At 27.5% G+C, this 13512-nt stretch overlaps 1 pseudogene; it reads left to right on the forward strand.

The window, feature by feature from the left end:
- The first annotated feature begins 7905 nt into the window (after positions 1–7905).
- Positions 7906–12023, forward strand: LOC137631305 (thymidylate kinase pseudogene; annotated as a pseudogene).
- Positions 12024–13512: the final 1489 nt, after the last annotated feature.

Here is a 13512-nt window from a genome sequence, read left to right on the forward strand (position 1 = left end):
TAACTCGCATAAACCACTTTCATATATAAAAGAGCCTTTGTACAATGGCGGCGAGTTTATCATGCATTCATTAAAAGTTGATGGACCTAATCTTTTTTTTTTCCAGGGTGTATTTGTTGTGTAGGATAAAAGAAGAAACCAAGCAAAGAAGTGAGAATCTGAACAAGAAATCCCCAGATTTTCATTCACTTTTGCTTTTAACTTGAGCATTTTCAAACTTGGTCTTCATTACAAGGGATTCCTTGTTCAGATTCTCATTTCTGTGCTTAGTTTCTTCTTTTATCCTACACAATAGATACACCTTGGGAAAAAAAAAATAGGTCCCTCCACTTTTAATCAATGTATGATAAACTGGCCAAAGCCATGATGAAATAAGAAAAAACTCATAGTTGCCTCTTTAGATTTCAAAAAAGCTTTCGATTCCATAAAAAGGGAAGCACTGATAGAAACATTAAAGCAATATAACACTCATGGATCCTTATATTTGATATCATCATAATTTTATCGACTTAATTAGAGAGGTTTTTTTTCTAATTGTCTCGGTCAGATATTGACATTGGATCAACCTGTTTTCCTTGTTTTCTTTATAATCTTGTTGTATTTCTTACCAAGCAAGAGTTTGTATCACAAACCTAATAGGTTTACCTCTCATAAATAGCTTCACATAATTATGACTATAATACTTTAATCCCAATGATTTTATCTAGATATACTTGTGATTATAGTTCAAATACACGGAATTCAATAATTTCCCCTTTGATGTTTGTTTAATGAAATTTTTTACACTTAATTCAGCTGCAAAAAAGTCCATAAGTCCTAGTCATTTGAAAATTTGGTAATTGATTAACAAATAGAAAAGTAAATAAAACAAAAAATAAACTAATGTAATGGATAAAATACATATATCCCAATAGTTCAGTTATAACATACATATACAAAAATTTATTAAACTAGAAATATTTAAAAAAGATACATCTATCCCAATAGCTAATTCATAACATTATATATATATATATATATATATATATATATATATATATATATATATATATATATATATATATATATATATATATATATATATATATATATATATATATATATATATATATATATATATATATATATATATATATATATATATATATATACTTATATATATATATTATATATATATATATATATATATATATACTTATATATATATATATATATATATATATATTGTATATATATATATATATATATATATATATATATATATATATATATATACATATATATATATATATATATATAAATATATATATATATATGTATGTATGTATATATAAAAATATTGTATATATATATATATATATATATATATATATATATATATATATATATATATATATATATATACAATACCCCTTTTTATATATACATACATACATATATATATATATATATATATATATATATATATATATATATATATATATATTTATATATATATATATGTATATATAAAAATATTGTATATATATATATATATATATATATATATATATATATATATATATATATATATATATATACAATATTTTTTATATATACATATATATATATATATATATATATATACATATATATATATATATATTATGTATATATATATATATATATATATATATATATATATATATATATATATATATATATATATATATCTTTCTCCGAATTAACTTTTACATAAAATTATAACTATAAAACGAAAGTGAGGAATTATTCAAATACAGAATATGAGATATAAATTTATTTTATAATACAATATACATTTACAATTGTAATATTATCTATAGTTGTGTGACTACAAAGAAATTTATTTTTTTCGAATGTGTGAAATAATATGGAATTAATCGCCTTCTTTTCATTGAATATTTTCTTTTTTCAATATACATTATATCAATTTCAAGAGAGTAAGTATTATTTGCCTTTACAATTTTTTTATTGTGGGCACAGTGGATTTAAACATGATATACATCTGCCAATGATGTCATTATTTAGTATATCACATAGATTGTTGTTGTTTAATGTAATGATATTCTTTATGTAGTTTGAAATCAATACAGAAATTTCAATGTTGCTTTCAGATATTACAATCATCAACTTATCAATCGGGTGTTATTTTTATAACATCAGTATTCATTTGTGTTATACAATTATTGAATATTTTAAACAACTTTAGAATATCTTTAAATTCTTGACTGATAAAGTTATTAACTTTATCATTGATAATAACAGATTTGAATCTTATTAAAATATCTGTAATTTTTTGGGCGATCAAATAACACTTATTTGCTTTCAATATTTGTAAATAGCTAATACCACCAAACGATTTCATTTCATTGTGAAATCTCTTGGCCCGAACAATTTTTTTGAGAAAATTTTCCCAAGGTTCATATTTTATTTGAAATATGTATTCAGATAATCTAATTCATCATCATTATGAAAACTGTAAATTACAAATATTTTACAGTTTTCATGTGACATATTACAAGTTGTTAAAAGATAACTTAACTGAAACTTAATTATCTTATAAAAATGACGTGTATGGTATTTTATGATTAGGGATATGTTTTTATATCATTTACTTAACAGCATTCTCATTTCTGGTATATTTTGATGATACTTTGTTTAGAGTCATCTATTATAAAGGTGGCATAGCAAATTTCCATAGGAAAATTTTCAGTTGTAGTGCTTACAAAAAATTAATGTTCTTTATTCACGTCTGTTATCTGTGAAGCAAGAACAATATTCTTGTTTTTTGGTTTTATTTACATAATTTTTAAGATTATTTATTTCTATGTTTAATTCACATTCATAAGTTGATTTTTTGTTGTTGAAAGATCAAATATATTTAAAAAAAATCCTTTTCTTTATTAAAAACTCTTTATGCTAACTTATTGTCTCTTCTTTGTCGTCGTTTTCCTCCTCATCATATGCTTCTATTTCTTCTTTGTCATCGTTATCCTCTGGGGCTAATGGGCTTAGAAAATTATTTCTTCTTTCGTCTTCTACTTTATCATCATTGTCCTCATATTTTTCCTCCTTCTCACTTGCTATTGTATTTTTCACCAAAATGGGAGGTATAGTTTGGTGATCTCCATTTTTTTCAAAATCTAAGAAAAAGTATTCTTCAAAATAGAAAAGTGGATCTAAAATTCTTCCGCCGAACTGGGTAATGGAGAATTATAATTTTCATCTAAAAATCGTCCAGGCGTAGGAAGATTGTACTTCATTTTTGGGGGGATGGTGGGTCCTTTACCCACAGAGCTCTTTATGTTTGCTCTTTTCATTATGAAATCGGCCTCGTCTATGTCCTCATACTCTTATCAGACAATATATTGAGTGTTTTCTCAGCAAGTAGGATACATCAACATGTTGATTAAAAAAATATTTTGAAAATATATTTATGAAGGCATAATATTTTACAAACGAAAAACTCAAATCCACAAATGGAATATTTCTTGTTGGTATTTTCTAAAAATCTCAAAAATTGAAAATTAATGAAATCAAAATGACAAAAAAAAAAAAAAAATAAATGTCATATAATCCCCAAATTGGAAATTCCAAACCAACTTGAAGTTATTTATTTTTAAAAAAAATATGAGGATGTGTGTACTGTTGATATATAAAAAAGGAACAAGTAAATATTGCATAAGTATAACTCCTTTTTGTTTGAAATTTAAAATAATTTCTTATATATTTACTAATTCCACGAAGAATTTTTGCTTATTATATGTTTTGTAGATGCATTTTATAGTGAAATTTATCATTTATTGATAATTTATATTAATGTAATTTTTTTTCTGAATGACAATATAAACTGAATATTTACTCTTTATAATTTTTGTGGTTTAAAAATATCTTTTATTTCCTTGTTCTGGAAATAATATAAATTAAAAATACATAATCACCCTTTCATTGGTTTAGCATATAAAATGTGGTGCATGAAAAATATATATTATTCAATAACAACTGAGATACAATGGAAAATAGTGCTATTCAAAGTCAGACTATTATTAATCCCGAAAATTTAATTAAAGTTACCACCAGAAAAGTAAGCAATGAATATATTATAGATGGTTTAGACCGGGAGGTGTTGAAATGAAAGATTAAAATATCGATAATAAAAAAAAACACACAGACAAATGAAACTGGTACTGATGCAATACATAAAATCACAAAAAAACTAAAAGATGATTGGGGAGATGTTGAATTAAAAGATTCCAATATCGATAATAAAACTAACACACATACAAATGAAACTAGTACTGACGTAATAGATAAAATCACAAAAAAAAATAAAAAACACAAATAGAAATAATACTAAACAAAAAAAAATTAAGATTATATGAGAATATTTATGGAAAAATTTTTTCACAATCACAAGATAGAGAAGATTGTTATGAGAATGATTATATGGATTTATCAAATCAGTTATATTATTTACACTGTAATTTAAAACACAGAAAAACCGGACCAATGATGTGTAGTTTACCGCCACCACCACTTAAAAGTCAAATGGTATTAGATATTTTCATTGAGGTTTTAGAATTTTTCAAAGATTGGAATAATTCTACAATCTTAGATGAAAATAGTAAAACCAACCAAATATTACAAAGTTTAATGGCAAAATTTAAGGATTTCATTGATGGGGCCACAATGAGTATTAACGATTCAAACTCTTTGTATATAATCCTTCGTCTGTATTTTTATACCTATTCGTATTGTGAATTTTTTACTGTAACAGGAGACACTTCAGTAGATATGAACTTTACTAATAGTATACCTATTGCAAATTGGAATAAGATTTTTGATTATTCTGCAATTTCATTAGATAAAAGATCTAAGAAAAATGATAAAAACAATAACTATAAATATAAAATTATGTCGAAATTATTATTTAGAATTCTGACAACAAATTTAAATGAAGTTGGTGAATATTCTCCGGATTCAATACAGACGAAGACGTGGTTATACCTCTTATATTCAGAGATTTTTAACAAAAGTCTTAATGTAGGCGATAAATTTGTTAAGGATTATTGTGGAATTGCTAGTTTAATCAATATTCTTTCTTTCTTTTATGATTTATCAATTTTTGGAGTGGAACATTTAAAGATTAAAAAAGGATAATATAAAAATTTAAATTGAATCTATTTAAAAAAATATAATAGTTACTAAAATATGATAAAACAAGATAATTTTATCTAAAATTTTTATAAGGATTATATAAATGAGTATATCATAAAAGTTTTTATTTATTTTGCTCTAATTTTACTTACTATTAAATTAATTTTTGATTATATAGCTTGTTCACATACAAAGAATATTTATATGCAAATAATGAATGTTATTTTTGCAGCCCTAATAAAATTGGTTTTGTATATTTTTTCAACTGGAAAGTGGATAAATTACCTACCAATGCGATGTGTGAGACACGCAATATGATGTTATAAATTTGAAAAAGTTTGCCATAGAAGCAGAATATAGTTTATCTAATTATCTATATGGGCTTATATATAACTAGATCAGCCACCATCAACCAGTAGCTACTCGGTAGCTATTCTTCATTGATCAATATTCACCCTTATAATAATATTATTGAGAAATTCTACAATGCCCTGTTCAAAATGATTAAATTCTGATATAAAAGTACAAAATTCTACACCAGGTAATTTATATCCCAATAATGATATAATCATTATTCTAGATTATACATTTCATGAAGAAGGTAAAAGGAAACGCATTGATACACTACCACACTATTTTTTTTGTTTCAAGCAATGAATTAATTTCTGACAAGAATACTAACAAATATATAGTAATTCATAATATATTAGTGTTTAATATTAAACATAATAAAGATTTAGTTGAATTTATAAATCTTGGGTTTTTGGGCCAATTTCCTATAAATGTTATTACATTTGAATCTAAAGCGACTGCTGTAATAAATTTTCTATTCAAAAATTATAACAAATTATATAAACACGTGTCAATTAATTAAGATTGTTTACAAAACTCAAAAGGTCCCAAAGTTAAAATTTGGAGTGTTTATCCAAAAGAAGGACCTCAAAATTATTATGGTTATAGGATATTTTTTCATGGTGATAATGATAAAACAATTCCTGTAGTCAACAATAAATTTAATTTTATTTTAGTTTTCATTATCAAGTATTTCTTAACTTAGTAGAATTTTACAAAAATTACCCAGAAAATAAAGAAAAATATAATATAGCTCGTCATCACCCATATTTGAAAGAATAAATAGTTCCTTTTATTATTGATTATGATAAATATACGTAAAACTCATTAGTTGTAGATTATTTTACGACATATCCTTTATTATGTTAAAATATTTGTACCACCAAAGCTAAAAACAAAAGCATATAATACTTATAACAAGTCTAATTTTTTTATTAACCAAAAGATATAACATATATTTAAATTTTTTACCCTTAGTAAAATTTGTAATAAATTCAATATGGTAAAATTTGCATTTATTGATAATGTAACGGATATTATAGGTAAAAGCAAATTTACAAATAATGTAAATTTTAGAAATCATGGTATCAATATTTCTAATAATATAAATAAGATGGATGATGTAAATTTTAACACATTAATTGAAGATTCTAATAATTACACTTTCAATAAAACAGCAAATGACACATCAAGGTAAATGCCTAATGATATCAATAAATGGAAAAAATATGATGATTTTAATAAAACCTTAAGTGGAAATAATCCATCGTTGTCTGGCGAAACAAATGCATTTATCCGTTCAACTTTACCATACAATAAATATAAAAAACTATTAAAAGAAGTCGACGATTTAGCAGTAAGTTTTGGTTTTAGAAATGAGAAAGAATTGGCTAATAGTTTAGAAAAGGCCGCTGATTTATGTAAAAGTCCCAGAGGAAAAACTATCGTTAATAAAAATTCCATATGGGTTAATCTATTTTTGTCACTTAAGGAAATGAAAAATAAAAGTAATATCGTGAAATTTGCTCTTGTTTCCGGAACAGTTACTGGAAGGGTTATTTACTTGGCACGAATACAAGCCGAACATACAGGGTGTTTTAGATATAATTTGCAAGATAAAAAAAAACTTAATAAAGTATAAAATTAGTGGAAATTTTTGTATTGACAAAGGTCTTTCTATTAATGATTCAGTAATATCTAAGGACATAATAATTTTGCCCGAAAATGAACATCCCCTATTCAATATGAATAAATGGGACTATAATTTTGAGTTTCCCTATTCTTATACTGCTATAGACAGAGAACGAATAGATTAAATACCCCAGTTGGGATGTAATGGCTTGTGTATATAGAAAATTTTAACATGTTAGCGAGTAGTATATCATTTGATAAAATTATTCCACATTGAAAATATAAAATTTATGTTCATTTGTGAGCGAGCAACATTTTTGCGGTCTTTAACAAAGGAAACATCAAATGTTGTTGATGATATTGTTAGTGGGGCCCTAAAATCTAATCTATTTTTTAGAATTTATGATAATCTGTTTAAATTGTTGTATTTTATTATTTTTACTATCTTTTTATATATCATTTACAACAAATTTGTATAAAAAGAGTTTAAAATATTAGAGGCAGCCAAATAAATAATCGTAGACGACAAACAACAAAAAAGAAAATTATGATAATTAGGCTTTATTTTCAGCTTTATTAGTACAAATAATTTAATGTATTAGGAGATATATGCAATTATATATGTAGCTTGTCCTAATATATAATTTACTACAACTAGAGTTTTATTCATTTTCTTAATATATCTATTATACATATATACATATATATTGTAAATGATTAAAAGATTTACCCACAATAAATAATATGAACGGAACAGAAACACACGCAAATGGGGTTGTTAATCCTGGCCGTGGTGCGCTTGTAATTTTGGAAGGTTGTGACAAGACGGGGAAAACAACTTAAACAAAAAAGTTGGTCAATTCTTTGAATATAGCTAGAATAATAGCAATTTATATTGCATTTCCAGATAGAATCATAAAGATTGGCAGTATTATTGACGGCTACTTGGCACGCAGTAGTGAACACGAAGATCATTGTATACATCTTTTATTCTCGGCTAACAGATGGGAATTTCTTGCAAAAATTAAATCAGCATTGTTTAGTGGTACTTCAGTAATAATTGATCGATATGCATTTTCTGGAGTTGCATTTTCTGCAGCAAAAGAGGGTTGGGTTTGGGCTGGTGTAAACAAAGTGACATAGGTCTTCCAAAGTCAAATAGAGTATTCTTCATGGATCTGAGTATACAAGAAGCCCAAAGACGTGGTTATTATGGGGAAGAACGATATAAAAAAGCCAAATTCCAGAAAAGAGTTAAAGAGAATTATCATTTATTACAAGATGATTCTTGGAAGGTAATTCATGCAAATAAGACTGTTGAGATCATACAGAAAGAGTTGGTAGCTGAAGTTTTGAATATCATAGATGGAGTAAGTATATGTAAACTTGGGTTATAGTTTGGTACAATGTGCAACTGGAAAACACAACACGACCCATATATATATATATATATATATATATATATATATATATATATATATATATATATATATAGTTCTAATGTTTTTTTTTAGTATACTTTCGACCACAATCTGTATTGTCATGTCATTTTTGTACTTATATAATCATTTTCTTTGGTTGTGTTTTATTTAATAGTATTTTTTTTAACAAAATACAAATTGAAATAATTCTACACGAAGGAGTATATATATATTTATGCGTTCTGGTAAATTTATTAAGGTATTCAACTGATAATTTTGTATTGCTCATGGGTGTAAGAATTGCCTACAGAATTCAATCTGGGACAAAGAAGAAGAACAATCATATATCCATAAAAAAAAAGAGATGAATCTGTTATAACAACACAAGACGAAAATGGCATCAATGGGAAGAGCCTTTTAGTATGGCAATAAATAGGAAATGTGAAGTAAATATTTTTTATTGATATTCCTAAACTTAAAAAGATCTTCTTGATGTGCATTATGATAGAAAATCAACTAAGGGATGAGTGGCATAAAAAAAAGGAAAAACGACGAGATTGTTCAAGCGATTAAGATGAGACTTCAAAGCTAATCTCAAACCCTCCATGAATTTGAATGTTTATTACACATATAGAACATAGATTCTACTTTCAAGCCCTGGTTTCTAGGAAAGATGTAAAACACAACAAAAAAAACATCATATAATAGTGTTTGTTCACCCCTGACTGAAATGAAACAAGATAATTTGAGAAATGTATCTGTAATACAATCATTCAGAGAGAATTATTTCAAATAACACAAATTTAGAAAAAACTTATGACTCTTGGATAAAAAATTTCATGACCATTAACCCATTACCTCCTATATAATTCTATTAACTAGAATTTTTTCATAAAACCTTGATTTTGAGCATAAAATTGATTTAGAAATACACTGGTATAGTCAAAATGACGATTGAAATAGAAATAAGCAAGTTATTGGGTGATTTCATATGCAATCACTGGGAGGATACTGCTTCAATAACCCCAGTGTATCTCAAATTGCAATATTTGATTATAGAGTAGTTAAGACTACTTTTTATATATGGATAAATGAAGAATTGTGTATAACCATAAGCACTTTATTTTTCAAAGCAACAAAAAAAAAAAAACATATACAATATAAACATATATTTTCAAAGGAAAAAGATGGCTTTAAAAAATAAGTGATATAACACAATGCTGGAAATATTTGTCCTTTATAATATTATAATGAGAAACAGTTTACACTTATAGTGACAGCATACATTATCAGTGTTTTTGGCTACTTTTATCTACGGCCATTGTACATATGATAAGAAGAAACAGGTTACACATGGTGACTGTGCATTTAAAACAATATGTCCTGGACCTAGTAGTGTATGACTTAATCTGGTATCGCCTTTGCTCACTTTGTACCACCTTTTAACTCTGATTGTTGTTGCATATTTACTAATCCACCAATCATGGAAATCGACACATCCCATATATGCACTATTATTTTTGAACACACGAGGTTGAGCAACTAAATCCTTTGATTTGCAGTCCTTCGGTCAACGCTGCACATTTTGAAGAGGTTCCACTGTATCATAATTAGTTCCAGTAACGAAGCATGTATTATCAAGCCATCTTACAAAAAGAATTTCTTCGTTGGTGTCAAAGCTAAAGCTGTATGTTCCTCTTTTCTGCCTTTTTAGTTTTTTGCTTCCAGTTGCTTGATAGCCGAGATCGTGAAGATGAACCAGTAACTCATATCCGGTAAATAAGTTTTCAAAGAAGACACTATATGATTGCCGTTCCTTTACGACATTTATCATGTTCAATACAACTTTTGATCCAAGTAATAAGGTTGTATTCAGATGAGCACTTGCCACAAAATAGATCAAAACTGTAGCAATAACCATAGACACCGCCAAACATATTTGGCTTACCCATAATGAGTTGTTTTGGGGCATTATGACTATGATACTTGACTATTATTCCATAAACATGGGATGTTCTTCAAAAATACCAAATTTCAAAAAATATTTTTGTGCAGCAGCAATCAGTTCTCTTACTTTGAATCTTTTGTCATTTTTATTATTTTTAAATTCATTATTGTCACAAAAATGTAGATTGCTTTTCTTTTCTTAGAATTTTGATCAGTATTGGGTTAGACGCAGCTAATTATAAATGACAACATACTTGGGCCTATAAAGCGAATCGAAAAACAATAATGACTTTGGTTAGAAATAAAATGTCATTACAAAGACACTTTTTGTACAAGTGTAAATATGAAAAAACACCATATAGAGAACAGATATCTCTTGGTGATATTAGTTCTATAGCCTTTGATTCTATAAAATACAGTATGGAATTCATTCTTGAATTATACTTTCTGTTTATGATTAGTATATTAATGAGATGAATTTCTCTAATGCACCATAAATAGAGATTATAAATCTCTTCTTCCATTATAGTGTTCAAAATGATTTTTTTCAGAGTGTCCATATCTTCCCCATGGAATAGAATTGGGTTGAATGGCGATGATAGGTTTTGTTTGCTCTTTTCTTGCAAACAAGCCAATTCATCTTTTTGTGTTATGTTTTTTATGTTAAAAACATTCTTTTTGGCTTCTTTTATATTGATACCTTTCTGTTGCTGGATTAGAATCAAAGAATAAACACCAACTGGAGTTTAAAGCCATACTGAGCCTAATCATATCTCAGTCCAGTATTTATATGCTTCATAGCTTAGATGGGGGGTGGGGGTGGGGGTAATCACAAAGTATATATACCAGCTCAAATGAGGTTTCAGTTAGTTATGTCTTAGACCTGACCCGTTCAATTACCACCATTATCACTTATTAAAAGGTTTTGTCAAAATGAAAATGGTTCAAGTGCAATGTTCATACTGTACAAATAAGTTCTATGTCCCTTAAAAAGAAACAGATAAGGATTTTGAAAATATCCCACTCCTTGGGGATACTAAAAATTTTGAACCTGATAGTTTCTTGTCTCTGCGTGATATTGAAAATTATCTAAATTTTTTAGAGTCAGAGGGAGATGATTATTTTCAAGATTTGGATGAATTTATCAACGAACAGGAAAACGTGAACATCAAAATAGAAATTCCCCCAACAAAGACTACTACAAACCAACACAAAGACGAAGAAAATATGAACACAGAAAAGAAAATTTTTGAAACGGATCTCGTCAAAAAGAAATTTCTCTCGAATCGATACAAAGGCGAAGAAAAGGGGAACACAGAAAAGAAAATTTTTGAAATGGATTTCGTCAAAAAAGAATTTCTCTCGAATCGATACAAAGACAAAGAAAAGGGGAACACAGAAAAGAAAATTTTTGAAACGGATCTCGTCAAAAAGAATTTCTCTCGAATCGATACAAAGACTAAAAAAGGGGAACATAGAAAAGAAAATTTTTGAAATGGATCTCATCAAAAAAGAATTTCTCTCGATTCGATACAAAGACGAAGAAAAGGGGAACATCAAAAAAGAAATTCCCACAATAAAGACTACTACAAACCAGCACAAAGAGGAAGAAAATTTAAACATAGAAAAAGAAAGCTAAGAATCTCGACCTTAAAAGAAAAAAAGAGAAACTGACGATGATACAGAGGACTCAATAGCTAGACGAGTTTCTCTAAAAAACAAAAAGAAGATATTTTTTTAACCTATTGCTAAAAGAACAAGGCTTCAAAAAAAAACTAAATATTATTATGTTTTCATCAAATATCCATCCTCATGAAAAACCCACCGAATCATAAGACAAAACCAAATAGAGATTTTATCATGTAAACTGCCTTGTATATAAAATGTTATAGATATGCTTTGCATATTAAATGTACATTTTCTTCATTAAGTATTATCAATATATGTTATTCATTCTTTTATGTTACTTTTTATTTGACTATTTTCCTTTGTGAGGTAATGGGATCCCTGTATGGTGACCTCCATTTTCGGATCAAATAACGGATTTTGAGAGAAGCGAAAAATCTATTTTTGGGTGAGATAGCCATGTCGTCCTGATGGAAGTTCCTCCTTAGTAGCTTCCTAGGTTATATTTAACTACAGTGATATATCCCAGAGAATTTTACTAAAGGTATCCAGAATTCTAACTCCTGGCGTGAGTATCCCTTGTATTATCTTTTAGTGATATCGCATTAGATCAGAGGACGCATTCTTGACACGCCACATAGCTATCTACACCCCTAATAGCGTTTACGCTTCGCGAGGGGAAAGTGGCAAGAATTATAGAAGGGCCGTTATTAAGGCAACGCTGCTACTCGTACTGTAATTGAGCGCCAGCACGACGCCGTATGGCGCCATCTTGTCATTCTTTTTAGCGTTAATGAGGTGCTACAGATAAAGTATATAAGGGAGGGATTCATTTATCCTTTGTCAAAGGAGGGTGGGTCCATCAGGACGACAGGGCTACCTCACCCAAAAATAGATTTTTCACTTCGGTCAAAATCCGTTTTTTAGGCTCAGGCCATGTCGTCCTGATGGAGGTTTACCAGAGCATTAATGTATCTGTGGATTTTCAATACTGCCAATAACCGCAAGATAAATTTTCCTTGGTCATCTAGACCTAGAGACACCTGGTGTTACCGTCATACACCTTTCAACTGATCATAGACTATGTCAGTGCTTCCTGCCCCTTACAGGGAAGAGTCATGGAGATTCTAGGAAAAAAACCCGAGGATTATGAGTTCAAGGAACAATCTAGCAAACAAGTTGTACATTAGTGTCAACATATACATGAAAACCTAGTTTGTATTCTGAAAGGAACAAATATGTGTAGGTTACTGACGCTTCCCTCAGTCTGCTTGTTCGTTATAGACAAGTTAGACAGGTTTACATTCATGTAGGAAATTGTTAAGTCAGTAAAGTAAACAGGTTGGTAAAGTCAGTC

The sequence above is a fragment of the Palaemon carinicauda genome, chromosome 3, assembly GCF_036898095.1.
Source record: "Palaemon carinicauda isolate YSFRI2023 chromosome 3, ASM3689809v2, whole genome shotgun sequence".
Taxonomy (NCBI): Eukaryota; Metazoa; Arthropoda; class Malacostraca; order Decapoda; family Palaemonidae; genus Palaemon; species Palaemon carinicauda.